Source organism: Pygocentrus nattereri, chromosome 28, assembly GCF_015220715.1.
Source record: "Pygocentrus nattereri isolate fPygNat1 chromosome 28, fPygNat1.pri, whole genome shotgun sequence".
In the NCBI taxonomy this organism is placed as follows: domain Eukaryota; kingdom Metazoa; phylum Chordata; class Actinopteri; order Characiformes; family Serrasalmidae; genus Pygocentrus; species Pygocentrus nattereri.
The window spans coordinates 22,717,166-22,735,021 of NC_051238.1; the positions used below are offsets into that span (position 1 = coordinate 22,717,166).

Below are 17,856 nucleotides of genomic sequence, written 5' to 3' on the forward strand. Positions count from 1 at the left end.
AATTATTGTGAATCATAAAAGCTCCCTCAGACAGGCTGTTACATTTTGACAGCTTGCTTACTCTTTTTGATATGAAATATCATCCCGCGCTTGCTAATAACTCTCCAAAACTCTCACCTTACTTTTTTGGACCGCCACGCTTGGTGGAACCTTTGATTGGAAGCTGAAGTGAAATTGGTGGCCTATCGCTGCAGTGAAAAATGCCATTTGCCAGCTTGACACAGTAAAATGCAGTTTAGAGTGTGTGTGAGAGGGTTTTATTATTTTTCATGTCTATGTGTCATTTTTCACACTTCATGAGATCATAAGCACATACTCACAGTTGGCTATAATAGCATAACAGTACTTCACAGTATTGTCTGATGGAGCAGCCCTCCACACAATTATATGGGTTCTGCACCATCTAAGATGCTGGTCAGGCTTCAGTAGAATTGAAATGTCTCTTTCTGTCCTGTGGGCTTGCTTGAAGAGCTCTCATGACGGTTCCAAAACGACTTAATAGGTTTGGGGGAGTCAGTCTGTGAGGAGAGAGAGAGTAAGAATGTGAGCTTCTGCCTCTGCTGTTTTGAGAGCAATGGTATGACCTGTGAGTTGAAGTGTAACAGTATAGAAGTGCAATAGCCAGAAGTGGACAGTAATAAAGACACATTTACGCAGGTACATGTACTTAATTTAACGCATTAACACCTCATTACATACTGTAGCAACCTGCTTCTAGCTGGCGCTGACCTGTAGACACTCTGGAGGGTCATGGGAGGGGCGTAAACTCCAGGAAAGGGACTTTAACACTGATTATGTTGTTGTTCGTCAGTTAAAGGGCAGTACATGTGTTTATTGTCTTGTTCTGTGTTGGGGAGTGGGTTGGGCTGGTGTGGGTAGGTGGTCACTGTTAGGGTGAAGTGTATGGCTAGTGGTGACCTCCACCGTGAGTTGGAAAACTGACGTATTCTTAAGCTCAACATGATAGAGGTGTTTTAAGGGGCTAATGTTGATATCTGACCTTTCCCAGGGGTGCAGTCCAGGAGGAACGGGACCTGGAGGGACAGGGCCCCCGCATTTAACTGATGAATTGAATCAGGTGTGTTTAAGTAGGAAAATCAGCAAACTGTGCTGGACTCTGACTGGACTCATCACTGCTGTGCTATGTGAGCACAAATCGAAAACAGACATTTACCTGAATTGATCAAAGTATATGAGTTAAAGGAAACACACACACACACACACACACACACACACACACACACACACACACACACACCCACACACACACACAATTTCTAAGCCACTTCTCCTTCTGGGTTGCGGTGGGAGCTGGAGCCTCTCCCAGCGGTCACTGGGCAGAAGGCAGGACACACACTGGACAGGTCGCAAGTCCATCACAGGGCATTTTATCACTTTATAATTAAATGTAGTGTTTAACTTTTTAATTTAACTTTTTGTTTAACTACTTAATTTATTTTAAAATGTTTCCACTAAATCCAATCAAATAAATTTAAAATTAAATTTAAATTTAATTAAATTAAATTGAATTTTAAATTTTACATTTTAAATTTAGTATAATAGTATAATTCTTCAATGTTTATTTGTATTCTTTTGACTCTATTGTTTATGATCATGTTTTTTATTTTTTAATTTTAATTTCTATTCTAATGAACGACTGCAGTGAATGAAGAGTGCTCTATAAATAAACATGTCTTACCTTTGTTTTTAGCAAAAGTTTGATTGTAAATATAAGTACAAAAAGTGCATGTAATCAAAGATAATGCGATATAATTCACAATAAATGTGGAATATTTTACAAATTCCAGCTTTAACTTGAAATGAGCTGAATGTATTTATGACGCATATTTTTTAAGCAGTTATGTTTAGTTTCTAATCCCGCTGGTTTGGAACCTGGGCTGCTTTGTGGATGCTCACTGCTGTGAGTTTTAATCCAAATTACTTTAATCCAGACCACAAGAATCCAAATAGAGCTGGGCTACTTTTGCGTCTACTTGAGTCAACATTTCACTGAAGAAATCATACTTTTACTTAAGGATGGGTTTAATCTGCTCTGCGCAGCTCTGTAGCAGCATGGTTCTGAAACAGAAGACAAAATGCCCAGTCTGTCAGTGATACAGTGGGGACGTTCTCCATAATTATCCCTCGTACAGTCTAAATTCCAGAGTTGCTCTTCTCAAACAGCAACCCATGAGTGACCTGACGTGGCGTCAGCTGACACATTAGCACCAGCCGTGCCGGTTCCTCCTCTGTTTGCTGGGCCGGAAAATGAGGTTGACAGTCATGAGGTCAGTTTCATGTGGCCAGGGTGGTTCAGGGCCGTGGAGGCCGGCCTAATCGGCCTGTTTAAAGATGCTATTAATGAGAGCCGGCTCATGGAAGGGCCTCCTGATGTGCATACTTGTGTAATAAGCTGCTTTGAGCCTGTCTCTGTCTATCACAGGGGACTGGTGGCAGGAAATTGGCATCACAACTTTTAATCCCCCTTACCAAAGACTGTGGAAAAGCTCTGTCATCCTCTGCTGTCTGGCCAGAAAGAGCCATGGAAGGTAGACAAGAGAAGAAATAAAAACAGCCTTTAACCCATTAAAGTCTTCTTATTTATTCTTCTTATTACTTTAGTTATGATGATTATGTCTTGTTTTTGTGCTGTTTTCACTATAAGCTGTTGAGAGATTTTTGAAATGACTTAATGACATAAAGTGGCTGCACTGCCTGTGAACTAGCCATCATGCAATATAAGCCCAAGTTCTTTAACATGAGCCCACTGACAGCTTGCCCTCCACTTTGCACATTTTACTCAGTATTCAGTGACCAGTCCAGAAGAGCAGAGCAGTCTCTTTTCCTGTGGGGAGGGTTCAAACGTGCATGGCTGAACCTGACATTCCCATAGAGCTGTAAGTGGGACGTACCTCGGAAATTTGATTGGAATTTGAATATAACTTACAATAGAAAAATTGAAACAATTAAAACCATGTTGACAGGGGCTTTAAACTGAAGGCAATAACTGAAAATTGAGATTTAGTAAATAGGCGGAGCTTATTTAAACCACACCCATGCATTTTAGAGCAGGACGTAAGACTGTATCTCTGTCCCTCATGGCCACATGATGAGCAGTTTGATCCCGTTGTTTTGAAGAAAATGTGTTCAAATTTTGAATATCAGTGTGGAACCTTAAGAATAGTCACTTTCCTAACACATATTTTCTGCAATTACACAAACTTGTTTCTGTTTGAATGATTTTGATACAATTTTGTGTGTGTACAACTGTTTAAAGCTGAAAAATGAGATAAAATTGTCACTCCCGAAACATTTGGTAAAACTTTGGTCGTGTTATAATTGTTTAGGTCATGCAAGATGGAATGTTCAATATATATATATATATATATATATATATATATATATATATATATATATATATATATATATATATATATATATGTGTGTGTGTGTGTGTATATATATATATATATCTATATATATATTTTTTTTTTACATAACATAATTATTAACATAATTAAGGTACAGGGTCAAAGCAAAATGATCAAAGTCTAAGTCTATAGTCCAAAATTGACGTTTGCTTTCTCAATAATAGCTTCTGCCTCACTGGGTTGGAAGGATGGACAGAAACACATGGACTTTTTCAGATCTGAAGCAAGATCGGAGCTTGATTTTCTCCTCTCTCTCTCTCTCTCTCTCTCTCTCTCTCTCTAAGACAGAAGTTTAAATACTGTATATCTGATGGTAACAGTTTGGTGGTCTACCAGTGGTCTTGCATGTTTGTTAGGCATCCCATTTTCTCTACATTTTGTAATCATTTTTGAATTCCTGTTGAGTTTCTGCTTCCGTATTACGTAAATAGAAAACGTTATATCTAATCTCCTCAAAGAATTCTCCAGAGAAATAAATAAGATGTACTTAAAGGCCATTTTGGAATAATTTATGAGTTCTCTCTGTATATATTTATGAGGATGAGCAATTAAAAAGTGGATCTTTTAGAGTGTAGGGGCTTAACAGTGCTGCTGTGTACATAGTATGAACTATGGCACAGACCCAGTCTTGACCCTGCTTTACCCTTCTCTGCTTTCAGTTAAACTGACCTGTTCACACCACTAAACACATGTAGCCCCCCTCATATACCACCAGACCCTCACACACATTAGCACATTCACACATACACTATCTGTAACCCTCTCTTCACCTCTCCCTCTGTTTTTGTTCTATATAATAGTGGTAGTACTGCATGGAACCTCTTAAAAGAATTTAACTTAAAAGCACTTAGTAAAAGCAGAAAAGCTGATACTTACTTATAATAGAAGCCAATAGGCCGTAGCTTTGGTACCTGCATATTAGCTCCTATTACATGAATGGCTTGTCTCAACAGGTTCTTTTCTAATTGTAGAGAAATGTTGGAGTTATAGTTTGTTGAAATCAGCCATATGATCCAATACAGATGTGACAGATTAAGATTAGGTTGAAACATGCTTGCATATTCTTTGAATCGTAACTACATGGTTGGCTGTATAATGCAAATGTACACAAGGGATGAAATGTTAAAAATAAAAGCATAAACTTTAGTGAACTTGAAGATCCCATCACTGTGATTCTAAAGTATCTAAGTATTTAAATCCTCAATTTAAAGCCACACTTGTGGCACGTGATGCAAGATCAACAGTGATAGTGATGACCAAGGGTCAGTCACTTACATAATTGTGTAGACTTTTTAATCCTCCATTTAAACTGACAACAGAGAGAAATAATCCCTGAGATTTACTACATAGAACTACAAAGAAAAAAGGAACACTCTGCCGAATTAGTGCAAACTTAGTGCAAACTTAGTGCAAACTTAGTGCAAACTTAGTGAAAACTGCGGTCCAGAAAAAAAAAAACAACAAACATTTTCAGACCTTAGACATTTACAAGGATTATTTTATGATCTATTTAATTCAATACATTAATTGAAAGAAAAAAAAACGAAATATGTACAAAATCATCATTTTATGAGTCCTGTCTTTTGGGGGGGTGGGGGAAGTGTTACTTGAATAATTGTCATTACTGAAACCTATTTTCAGCAGTTATGTCAAGTTTTTGTGTTTTCATGAAAGGTGTTATGATTTTTCTGTGGCTATAACTGTTCAAAGCTGTATAAGCAAGTCAGGTACTGGTTAGCGTTTTTGCTCAAAATTACCTACAATTGTTGCCACCACTTTACCAGTCAGTACTGAATCATTTGGGAAGGTTTTTATAGTGTTATGATTGTTTTGTTAGTGACAAAATCGAATTTGTTTTAATAAAACGAATATGTTTAAGTTATAGGGTCATTCGAAAAAGGGATTGTAATTGAAAGTCAATGTCAGGACAAAGTCCAATGTGTTTTTGACACTGACTTTGAACCAATTTGGTAGAATGATCTATCGATGAGGAAAATCTGTGTCCTTTATCATGTTGATGATATTTGAACAATTCGGTTTAACCCAAAGCTTTATTGCCAATTTATAGTAGAAAATTCATTAGTCTGGTACGCTAGTAGACATTCTTTAGTCTGATATACAAAAGGACAAAAACATGCAGCATCTCACATGCATAACGTAAACAGATTATGAACTGTAAACTATTAGTCCGCAATGAATTCATTTGAATTGAATACAGAGTTTATATAACATTTATGACATCCCATAAATGACCAGAATTGTAAACCATAGCAACAAAACCAAGCAACCATAGCAACTAATATTCATAGAATTCTATGTCTGAGCCAATCAATGGCTTCAAATCTGAAACCTCAAGGTTGCAGGTTCAAATCCCATTGTTGAATGTGCTAAAGAAATCAGAAGAATGAAAGGCCTACAGGTTCTAATATCCATTTCCTTCCACTGCGTTGTTGTGATTCCGCTTTTCTCCCAGTCCCTCACAGCTATTAAGTGCAACCTTGGTGGTGTGATTGACCAGACCTGTCCTTGAGCCTTGTGTGGCTTTAAGACTTGGCTTGCTACTCATTAGGAAGCTTTAACATACTCTACATTTTTAGCAGTCCAATATTTCAGGTGATGTTATCAGTGACAAAGAACAGGTCTGAAAGCCAGAGGATGGACTCAAAGAATTAAACTATAGAGTTTTCACAGTGTCTAACAGTTTGATAGTGCAATTCATTCTGTCCATAATTCAGTGGTAGGAATACTGCACAGCTATTAGTCTAGTTTGTGTTTGCTACCTTCATTTAGCTCAACGGCTCAGAGATACTTGTATTTGGCTTTTAGAATTCACGCTATGGACATTGCATTTAAGCAAATTCATGCAAATTTAATAGTGTGGGTGGTTTTGCTGATTTATTGTAGTGAACAATTCATTCTGTACACATCAGAACAATCACATACTAAATCATAGTTAGTCTCGTACGCAGTGCCAGTAGCAGACATTAGGTCTTCATTAAACTCTGGGGAAACACGACTAATCAAATCCTGCGTTACAAAGGTTCGCCGAGACCACAGCAGCGACGATGAGCGCTCTATCAATCAAAATGAACAGCAGTTGGTGGCTGTGTGAAAAGTTGTGAAAGTTGCATTGCGAGCTTTGATTACCCAGATGTGGTTTCACTTTGGGCTTCCACTCCCAAAGCGCTGTGTCCTTTAATGGCTGCCAGTTGCCAATCAGGCCTCAGCCTTAGTTCCTTCAGATAAAGATCCTGCTTCATGAACTGAAGCGCTGACGGAGAGATTTACCCCCCCAAACCCATGAAAAAAAACGTCAGCCAGGGATGATTAATAACTCCAGACGTGATGCAATCTTCATCTTTATTAAGACGTTGAAAGCTCCGTGGCTCAGGCGGCCTCTGTGGCCACACAAGCACCCTTTCGGCCTACAGAGGGAAGAAAGGAAGCCTAAAGGTATTTGAGTGAAAGACAGGAGGGAGAGATGGAGGGGCAGGAAAAAAAAGAGAGGGGAAGAAAGACACAGTGTTGGCCCAGGAATAATTAACAAATAGAGTACAGATGGCGAAAGCAGATGGTTTCATTTCTGCTCTTCTAAGGATGGAAGGCCGAAGGCTGCCGCTCCGCTGATGATAATGGATATTCCACTCTGGAGCTGGACACATTTCCACCCGACAGCTCCCTCGGAAAACAGTAGAAACAACACCCGCAGTAAAGATGATGTTTCATCAATAGCTGTCAGCATAACTAGCAACAAACGTATAATCTTATTAGACAACTCGCACGAACACAGGAATCACCTGTACAGATGCAGGTTGTGCTGCAGGCATGAGAAAACTGTAAAAGGCTGGTAATGAGGGAGTGGAGAGCATGGGAGAAGTGAGAGGAGGCCCATCAACATTCCTCACTCGCTTTATAGGTGAGAACACATGGGTGTTTTGGATGTTGTTTAGCATGAATGGAAAAGGTGATACACACAAACGTACACATGATTGCATGTAAGTGTTACTGCAGCACCCTGTTCATCATCTACTAGGAGGGTGCAGATGCATCACTGCATTGTAATGTATCGTTCTAAAGGTGATGCTTCAGCTGCAGCAATTTTGGACTGTTAGAACAGACTTCGATCGCTTATATCACTATTATAATAATAATAATACTATTATATCGTTGTTATCAGAGCAAAACCTCATATCTCCAAAATAATAACTTTACAGGAGAAGGAAAAAACATGCTTTACTTTCAATGTAAGTCAGTGTAACCAGACTTTTTGTCATTTTGAGCCGTTTGTTTTGCTCCATTCATCATGAAATTTAGTTTTTTTGGTTTTGTTCCGACACCAGCGAGATATAATACTATTCAGTGAGGTCAATTTTCAGCATCAGAGAAAGAAAACAGAAGAGAAAATGACAAAGAAGCCTAAACTAAATATAATATCATTTTTTTCAGTGTTTAAACTGTTTTTGTTTTTTTTAGATCTGAAGCAAGAGTGGAGCTCTTTTTCTCCTCTCTTTCACAGATGAAAGCTTTAAGTATTGGCGGTGATGGTGACCTTTTTGGTAGTCTACACTTCTTGTACAGTTGGTAGGAGTCCCATTTTATTTGTATTGTTATTTATTTATTTATTTATTTATTTATATTTTTAAAATGTGTTCTTTACACAAGAACCATCTTATGTCTAACCTGCTCAAAATATACCCTAAACATGACTAAGTCACGAATACCTTGCATTTATTGGCTGTTTTGACTGATCATTAAATAAACGCAGGTGCTCTCTGGCTTTTGCGCTGTACTGCATCAATTCTCAGCCTTTAAACATGCACATCCAAAACAACCCCAAATCTTGTAGTCTGTATACTCCATTGTAGTCGGCATGTTTCATTAAATGGTTCTTCCAGCCATGTGTTTTTAAAGATAGCTTTGAACAAAATCTAAATAGTCATGACGCATTTAATGATTTGCAAAAGAATTACAACCAAATGAAACAGTGAAATTTGAGACTGTATGGTGAATTGAGTTGTACTACTTAAGGAATTATACAGCATAATTATACAACTCATGCTAAACAGTACCTTTCACTGTACCACTTTGTGTGATTAATTGTTTATTTAAACAGCATGAAAGAATTTAAAATGCCAGTTTAGAACATGTAAATAATATTTATGTTGCAACTTCAGCTAATAGACTACTGAAACTCATATGTTCATTTCTGCCATACAGTGTGGACTTCAACAAGGCTTTAATAAGGCTAATAAAAGTTGGCTAAAAATTCAACAATGACCGAATTTGGTTGCAAAGTAATGAGAATCAGAATTAGAATCAGCCTTGAAAGTTTCCTGGTGCAACTCACTGAATAATTTCCTAAAGAACTGTAATGTATTTGTATTCAAATGAAATGATTGACACATAATGGTCAGCTGGATTGTCTTGATTTTGACTGATCTGTGTTGCAGTTTTATGGTGTAAATAATGTGGGGCAGGTGCTCTTGTGCTGTATTTGAATGTTGTTGCAACACAAAATGTGTCATAATCATATATCTTAGTGCTGAGTATCCAGTTCCCTCTTACTTACTCTATAGCATTTATTTCAGTCCTGCTAATTAAATAGCCAGCTGCTTTTATGACTAAAAAGTCATACATGTGACTTTTTTTAAATTATGAAAAATTATATTATGAAAAATAAAAATTTAAAAATTATGACTACTTTAAGACTAACTTGAAAAAAAATCCTCAGAAATGGTCTGTAAAGAGATTTAGAATTGGCCAAAATTCATAATTGGTGCTCCAATTTCCTGAAGAATCATAATTGTGAGTTGAATGTGAGAAATTTGGGGAGTTCCTATAGGAGCACTATAGGTGTATGATGGAAATCAGCTAAGACCAGAATTAGCAGATTTTTGCTTCAAACGTGATTGGCAGTCAGACAGTTTATGATCTGTATTTTTCATGTAAATAAGGTTAAGTTAAGTAAATGCGCTTGCGCTGTATTTGAATGCTGCTGCTACAGCTCTACCAAAATGTCATCACTTAATTATATATGACGTATTATGTTGAATATCCAGCTTACTTTCCATGCGTCAGTTCTGTTTTTCTAAATAGCCAATTGATTTTTTTATTTACCAAAAGAGAAAATAAGGTTATTTATATTGTACTGGAAATGTGCTATTGTGTTTCATGTGTGAATTTCACACACACACACAAAGTGAGCTTTAAAGTAAGACTAATACAATCCTCTGAATTTGGCTGTAAAGAAATCAGAACCAGAATCGTCAGTGCGTTCGTGATAAATATTGAATAATTCCCTAAAGAATCACAACTGAACTGAATTGGGGTGAATTGCTGGAACTTGTGATGCACTGAATCATCCCAATTGAATCTAATGCATTCATTGCGAGGTCACTGCTAGTATCTACATATTAAATCACACAGACTTAAAAAAATAATTTTGTTTACACGGCTCGTCGCAACTTTTCCAGGCATTCCCGGCTTTGACACCAGCTCTGAGCACTTCGAAGAAGCGATCAATTCCCAAGCCTGTAGAAATATTTCCTCACATGTGTTGCTCATTTAGCTATTATAAGGCTTTTACTCGCAGAACGTGTGAAGGAGTGACATGCTAAAAGGGCATCGATTTTGTATTCCCATGATCCGTTCCTCATGGTGCTTGAAAGGGCAAAAGAGTGACAGATCTCTGCGAAGGCCTCCCCACAAACGTCTGCAAAGAGGCGAAATAATATGATCCAGGATGAGGTGGTGGTGTGTGACTGTGTGTGTATGTTGGGAGTGCTATGACTGGTGGGCTTTAGCCAGAACAAGGTATCACATTCAAATCAAAGCTCTAATTACTGTACAGCTGTGGATGCCTGAAAAGAGCCTTTATCCTCAATTAAGGCCTGCTTGGGAGAGAAAACGTAGCTTTAAATTACACTTTTTTCTCCTCGTTTGCTACTCGGGCAATTCCTCTTGTGCTTCCACAGACAGGCAAGCAATTTGACTTAATCCGTATTGACTGCTCCTCAATGACCTCATCCCGCCGGGTCCAGCCTGGGATTTTCTTTGAGACAGCCAATCTAAACAACTGATTTAACTTAAGAGTTTTTTTCTCTCTTCTTTTTAACGTGTGAGACTTAAGCCACCAAGTTTGCCTCCCTGTCATGATAAACGCTGCAGTGATATGAAACGGAACATAAGCCATGCAAAAAAGAGCTCCAAGGTGGCTTATTTCACAGTCAAGGGAAGTTGTTTCTGTTTCCCGATTGGAGAGAAGAAATGGTGGCTCAGACCTCGCCTGTGTTGCGTAGACGACTTTAATTAAACGTTACAATGTATGTTGTTACAAATGAAATGCTCAAGCTGGCGTGTTGTGATGCTGTAGGCGGTTCTACACGCACAGCAATCGCTTCAATTTTTCCTTCCTCGCTGATAAATCGGGTCTGTGGCCTGAGGACACGCGGCGCTTGAATGGTAACACCACATGACGGGTCGATTTTTTTAACTGCTTTCCTTACTCAATGCTTATAGAGCTTCAGCTTAAAGAAAGTCTTGTGCTCCACATCTCAAAGGCATTAGCTTCGACATGCAATGCTAGAATTCGTGTTCTTGTCTATGTCTGCCCTGCTGAAAAAAAATGGCTTGGCCAGTTCAGGCTGGATAAGCTGCTAGACCATAGTGACCAGCACACCTTACCAAGAGAAACAGCCTATAGTATCCCGGACTGATGCTGGTTTAGTTGGTCACCCATCATGGTCATGCTGGTTGACCAGCATATCAATATGCGCTGGTTTTTGTGGTGGTCAGCGCCGTAGCTTCCAGAACAGCATACCAGTCTCCAAAACACAACCTATGCTGGTTTTGCTGGTGACGAACCATGCCATGCTAGTCTAGCCAGGTTTTTCTAGGAGGATATGGTATGTTTTCGTTTTGTTGGCTAATTGTCAGTCGTGGGCTGGAGGTTCGGGAACCAGCCCTGTGACCGGAAGGTTGCCTGACAGTCCATGACTGAAGTACCCTTGAGCAAGGCCCCTAACCCCAATTGCTCCCCGGACGCAGTGGATAGGGCTGACCACTGCTCCGGGCAAGTGTGCTCACTGCCCCCTAGTGTGTGTGTGTTCACTAGTATGTATGCATGAAACTAGCAAATGACCATCAAAGACCAGTTCCGACCATCTGAAACCTGCTACCAGCAAAACCTGGTCTTGAATTTTTCAGCAGGGTGTGCTCAAGTGTGGCCATAAATGTCAAAACAACGTCAAAACTTCTAGATTAAACACAGGTATTGGAAGCTTGTCAAAGACATGTTTTGGTTGAAGGTTGCAAGACACATATTAACATATATTGTACATTGTATGTAGCAGTTTTACAGTGACTCATTAGTTAAAGAGTCTTGGCACAGAACTTCCCTGTTTCCCTGGTTAATCTGACATGCTAGGCCTCTACTTCAGCTCCTGAAGTCCTAACCAATAGGGGAGCTTGACTGGCAGTATCTACCTACAGTATATACAAGTTTCAGGATTGTAACCCTTTCTTTTCCAACAAAACTTACCCGTGGAATAAGAGTATCACTACAATACTTGGAGAGTTTAAATATAACACCACAAGGTTTTCTCTGAATACTGTGAAGGCCATGAGTTTTCCCCACTGATCTTTAGGCACATAGGGAAGGATTAATACATCCTGGGTCCCTGAGCATGAACCGCTGCAGGCCCCTCCCCCACGCACATACACACATTCTTGACCCACCCCTTAGCCACATGTGCACCATATGACTAGCCTCAGTGCTATGTTCTGTATGATTAGCCACACACAGTCGCTCATTAGCTCTAACTTAGGGGAAAAACACAAAGATAGCAGGTGTTTTTTGTGAGAACACCACCTATAGAACTTCTTTCTTCTTTTTTATTTACCTTTTTAATGACCTGTATATGTTGGTTTACTTTCAAAACAACATTTGGACCCAAATGAATGCGTCATGCAGTGGTTACGAATGTAGTCCTACGTGGTCCTTTAAAAAGTCACATTCATAAAGATCAAAATGACAGTTACAAGTATGAGAAATGTAAATGTATTATGTAACGCTAAAAAATCAAATGTCACATTCTTGCCTTTTCCTTCTCCAGCCAGATCACTGTATTAATTAAGTAATACTAAGACTTTTATCTCTTTATCACTCTTTCTTTATGTTATCAGCATTCGATTTTTATGATCATAAATTCCTTGCTGTGCTTCCTTTCCAGAAACAACCTTCAGACTGTCACCACCAGTCTAGCCTGAGCCTGTCCACTGTCTGAGGCTGTTCTGTTTGTTCAGTGCTCTCTCTTAGTATGGAAACAACTTCAAAGACAATGTGTGTTTCCTGGGCTGCTTTCTACAGAAATATGGACATGCATATACTTAATTTATGTCCTGAGCTTTTGTGAAGGGAGTCAGCTGTCTCAGATCCAAGGCTGACATTTCCCTACAATAAGCATCCTCTCCTGCATGGTCATTCTCCTTGGCTGGGCTGTCCTGTCTGCAACCCAAGAGGTCATGATTTAGGGCTGAAGTCTGCACCTGAATCTGCTGCTCCATGCAGTGGATAAACGAATAAATAGAAACAAAATTAATCAATAAAAAATATTTTAAAATCCCTGTAGAGAGCACAACCTGATCTATATAACTTAAAATATTTGAGCAACGTTAATAAATTTGATAGACAAGCTATGCTACCAATGAAAACATACATTTTGTTTCAGTCGCCTACTGTTTCCGAACAACTCAGCAAAAAGATGACCAAATGTAGGGTTAATTGTATCCGACTGGGAGGCTCATTAATTCAACACAATTACTTCAATACAGTTCTGTGTTTTTTACTGTTCAACACAAAGTAGAGCAAAAAAATATAAGCACATTAACATAATGCCATGGTTGGCCCCTCCCAGTCTTCCATGTGCTTTTTGTTTTGGTCTAGTCCATGTGCTTTCATTGTTTTGATTCCCAGTCCAGCCCCCTTGTTTTCTTGACTCCGCCTCTGATTTGTTCCACCTGCTTTCCACCTGTGTATGGTTATCCCTGTTGTATTTAAGCCCTGTGTTTTCCACTATGTGTTTGCTGGTCTTTGTTTGATGTATTGTTTGAAGTGTTCGATATTGTTTGTTTGTTTCTTCCTGCCTCCGTTGTGTTTATCCTGTGTTCATTGTCAAGTCTGTCCCTCCATCTATCCGTGTTGGCTCCTTGAACCTGGACTGTTTTGACCCTGAGAATGGATTTGCCCATAATAAATCTTGCTTCTCTTCACACATGCGTAAACCTCATCATCGCTCCACAATGTTATAGAAAGACCAGCCAATTCACAGGGGAAAATGCAGGGATTAAATGCTGGGAAACAAAGAGGGTTCACAATACACAGGTGGACAAATCAGGTGACAACAATCAAGGGCGGAGTCAAGAAATAAGGGGGCAGGGCAGGGAATAAACAAGAAGTAAACTGGAAAGTAACTGGAAAGTAAACAAAAGCACATGTAGGACTGGGAGGGGCCAATCATGACACATAAAATGACATCTGTAGAATATTTTTGATGAATCTATGTCTAAAACTATGCTAAAATTAGTATAGGGGGATATGAGCTTTTTGTATTGCTTATTTTAGAAGGTTTAGTTATACCACTGTGTTAAACTACCTCCGCCACATGGAGGCTGCACTTTAACTAGCTCTCACTTGGAGTTTGGTATAGTTTTTCAAAACAGTGCTATATTACAGTCTTTCAAATAATGTGAGTGTGGATTCTATGAATCATAAACACAATTCAGTAATAAAAACCATGAAGAAAAAAAATACATTTATGATAATCTCAAAAGTCTTTGTAGTGAAACATCCATCCAACTGCTATGAACATTTACAGATAACATTGCTGTGAAGAATGCAAGGTGACCAAAAGTAAACTACACAAAAAAGTAGTTACTGTTAGAGCTCCCCTACTTGTGTCTGCCAAACTGAAGAAGCAAACTTTAGACATTCAGTTTGGCTTGGCTGGTGCTGTGGGCTTAAGGGGAAAATAGTGTAAATTTGATTTTTTTTGCTGAACTTTGCTAAACAAGTTTAGTCAATTAATTTTTCAACAATGTAATGAAGTGCACAACCTGGCTTGTTTGGTGTTTATTACACCAAACGAATGTGCAAATGAATAAAAATGGTTAATTATATCTGTTTGGTTTGTTGATGTTTATAATTCCAGACATCATTTGCAGTCTTTCCCTCCTCTTCTCACTTTGATAGCAGGCATGTTTTAATTTGCCAACAGGTAATGAATGGGAATAAACAACTACAAGTGGATGTGATGCTTTCCAGTGTAGCTTCTGTCTTTGCGCTTTAAAACATCTGCGGTTAGGAGCTCTATTTCGTGGCTCAGTGTGAGTGTAAAAGCTGTTTTCGGCAGGGTCTCTCACATTCCCCAATGCCCTCGGGCCTACTTGCCGTTACATTTATCGGAAAGCTGTCATCGCTCGCAGTGTTGGTACATTACCAATAGCAGGTGGTCCGTCAGCTGGGTCGCATGACCTGGGGCTGCCTGACAGGGAGCAAGGTGTACGATGCGGATGTTTCTAAATACTTTGTGTGTGACGGCGAGCGGAAGGGGATTTTCCCAAAATCCCATCCTCACAAGTGCCGACTCTCTGAAGCGAGGTAGTCTTACATCAAAGTACGCTCAGTGGCTCCATTAAGGTGTCTTCAACACTCAAGCTTTAATAAAATGTCATAGCATGTCATGATACGCTGCACATAGTACTCCAGAAATTCAGTTATGCTTTACATGGTCGGGGCTCCTTGTGGGAGCACTCAGTAAACAAGATGTGGTAAAGAAACTGAAATAAGCTCTTAAATGCAGGCTTATTTTTCAGTGATTCATCTTTAAGGGCCTCTGTATGAATTTCCTTGTCTTTTTTGAAATGAGTTTGATGCAGCATGTAAGTATTAAATGGCCTGTTTAATTCTAAGTAATAAAAGACAGTTTGGAAATAGTCATTTAAAATGTAAATCTTTTTGGGACATAAACCCACAACAATGTCTTAAGTGGATCTCACAAAAAAAGGGAAAAATCAAGGACAGTATATTTAATATGGCTAATCATGCTACTCATTCACAAAACAAGCCAATCAGGTGCAAGAAATTGAGACATGCCTTCCTTTTCAGCTCGAAACACTCTCTCTCTTAATAATGCTGCACTGCAGAACTGCTGAATAAGGAAAAAGCAGTGGCATAGGCACTTATTCTTGGATAGGCCTCTGAAAAAGTGGGTAGGCCAACTTGGGAGATTATGTGACCATTTCCAAAACATGCACATTTCTTTAGATTAAGATACCCTTATTAGTCCCACAACGGGGAAATTTCACCTCCGCATTTAACCCATCTGTGAAGTGAAACACCACATACACACTAGTGAGCACACACACACTAGGGAGCAGTGAGCACACTTGCCCAGAGCGGTGGGCAACCCAATCCACAGTGCCCGGGGAGCAGTTGGGGGTTAGGTGTCTTGCTCAAGGACACCTCAGTCATGTGCTGTCGGCTCTGGGGATCGAACCGGCGACCTTCCGGTCACAAGGCTGGATCCCTAACCTCCAGCCCACGACTGCCCCCTATATTTACATCAGTAAATATAGCATTTCACCCTACCACAAAACAATAGCAATCAACCAGGATTCACGTCAACACAAGCAACTCTGGAGCACCCTCTATTAGAAAGTATATATCCACTTGCTACAGGCATGTTTGCCCAATGAAGACAACACAGTTAAAATCAGACAAATAGTTATACAAAGACAAAGAAAAACAACACAAAAAACCTAAAATTAATCATCACAGGCTAAAGCCTACTGCCAGGAAGGGCATGAAATTTATTTAGATCTATTTATGTCTTACCTTTGCTGACTTGATGCAAGTGTCATTAGATGTTCCCTTTGACATTGTCACAAAGCCCATTTCAATCTACTTCAGAGCATCGTAAGTGGCAATTTTGCATAAAAATGACAGCAGTGTTTTTTAAAATTGGATAAACGTTTGGTTAAACTTTTGGTTTAAGATGGGTGGACACTGTCATACTCTATGGGATGGACTATCTGTTTCAACCACCCCAAATACATACTTTAATGGGAACTAGAGCTTCAAATTCAAACACGGGCATCCTGATAACAAACTTAGCAGTGGTTAGAGGGCTGAGAAAAGAAGGTAGAGCTTGGAGGGGAAGTGTATTAATTAACAATGATACAATGTCATCACTCATAGAAAATAAATCAAATTTCATTAGCTTAAAAAAATTGCTCAATAAATATTCTTCCCCTTTTGATTGGGTAGGCCACCTGTGGTCAAGTCCCTGGGAGAAAGTCAGTGCAGATGGAAACATTAGCCTATCTTTGTAAAGTTCGTCCTGAGCAAAGTGAGTAATTAACATACACTGACTGACTTCTATATAAACACTGTAATACAACTACATACTCAACACATGTATATCATTGGCTATCTAGCTGTCTTGTCAGCTAACAAATTAAATGAATAAGGATAGCATAATTTTGCATATGACTATAAACACACTGCGCTGTAGCCCACCACCTCTGCCAAACTCCCAGCCACCCCTTTGCCACCCCCGGTAAAACTATCTAGATCTGTCACTGTTACATTAGCATTGCAGCTCCAGGTCAGAACTAAAGGAGCAAACTTCAAACATTAAATATGTCTTGGCTGATTCACCCGATTTTGGGTAAGAGAAAAAAACGTATATTTGATTTTGGAATGAAACATCACTTTGAGGGTTTTATATAGAAGTTAGCCTTGTGTGTTTGTGTACTGGAGTGTGTGTGTGTGTGTGTGTGTGTGTGTGTGTGTGATGAAACAGCATTTTCTTTTTGAGTGTTCTCCTGTGGTTAGGCTCAGTGTAGCTGTTGGAGTCTGAGGCTGAACGCTGTGCAACTTTAGCCAATCATATCAGCTCACTAATCAGTCCACCACAACCATGTAATATTCATCTCACCAGTCACCAGAAATTGGAGAGGGGTGCTCCCCCCCACCCCCGAATCTGACTTGTAAACACTTAACCCGAGGTGTTGGCCCTCTTTGATCGAGACAAGGAGCCGTTAAGGACTCAAGGCAGACAGAAGCCGCAGAGATAGCTCTCCCGGGACGGACAATTAGTGTTTGTCTCTTTGGGGGCGACACTTCATGCCAATCATTCCGGGATGTAGCTGTTATGATGTTCCGATTTTCCTTTTTAACTACCGTTGAAGCTGCTGTAGATGGGAGTTAAGAAGCAGTCCAGTCAGTAAAGTTCAGGGGAAGATGGTAGGGGACGGTTTTTGATTGTTAGAAAACAGGCCCTTCCAGAAAAGCCTGTTGATTTATTGCACTTATTTTTGAAAAGCTGTCCCTCAGCTTGTGTCTTTTGCCAAATCAGAAATGAAT

The 17,856-nt window shown here is 39.4% G+C and overlaps 1 long non-coding RNA gene across 1 annotated transcript in view; it reads right to left on the minus strand.

Annotated features, from left to right (window-relative positions):
• Nucleotides 1-272: 272 nt before the first annotated feature.
• The window catches only part of LOC119262667, a 37,919-nt gene continuing 20,335 nt past the window's right edge, over nt 273-17,856 (minus strand). The window contains exon 3 of the long non-coding RNA XR_005129804.1: nt 273-518. This is a non-coding gene — a long non-coding RNA (uncharacterized LOC119262667). The remainder of the gene's footprint in view (nt 519-17,856) is intronic.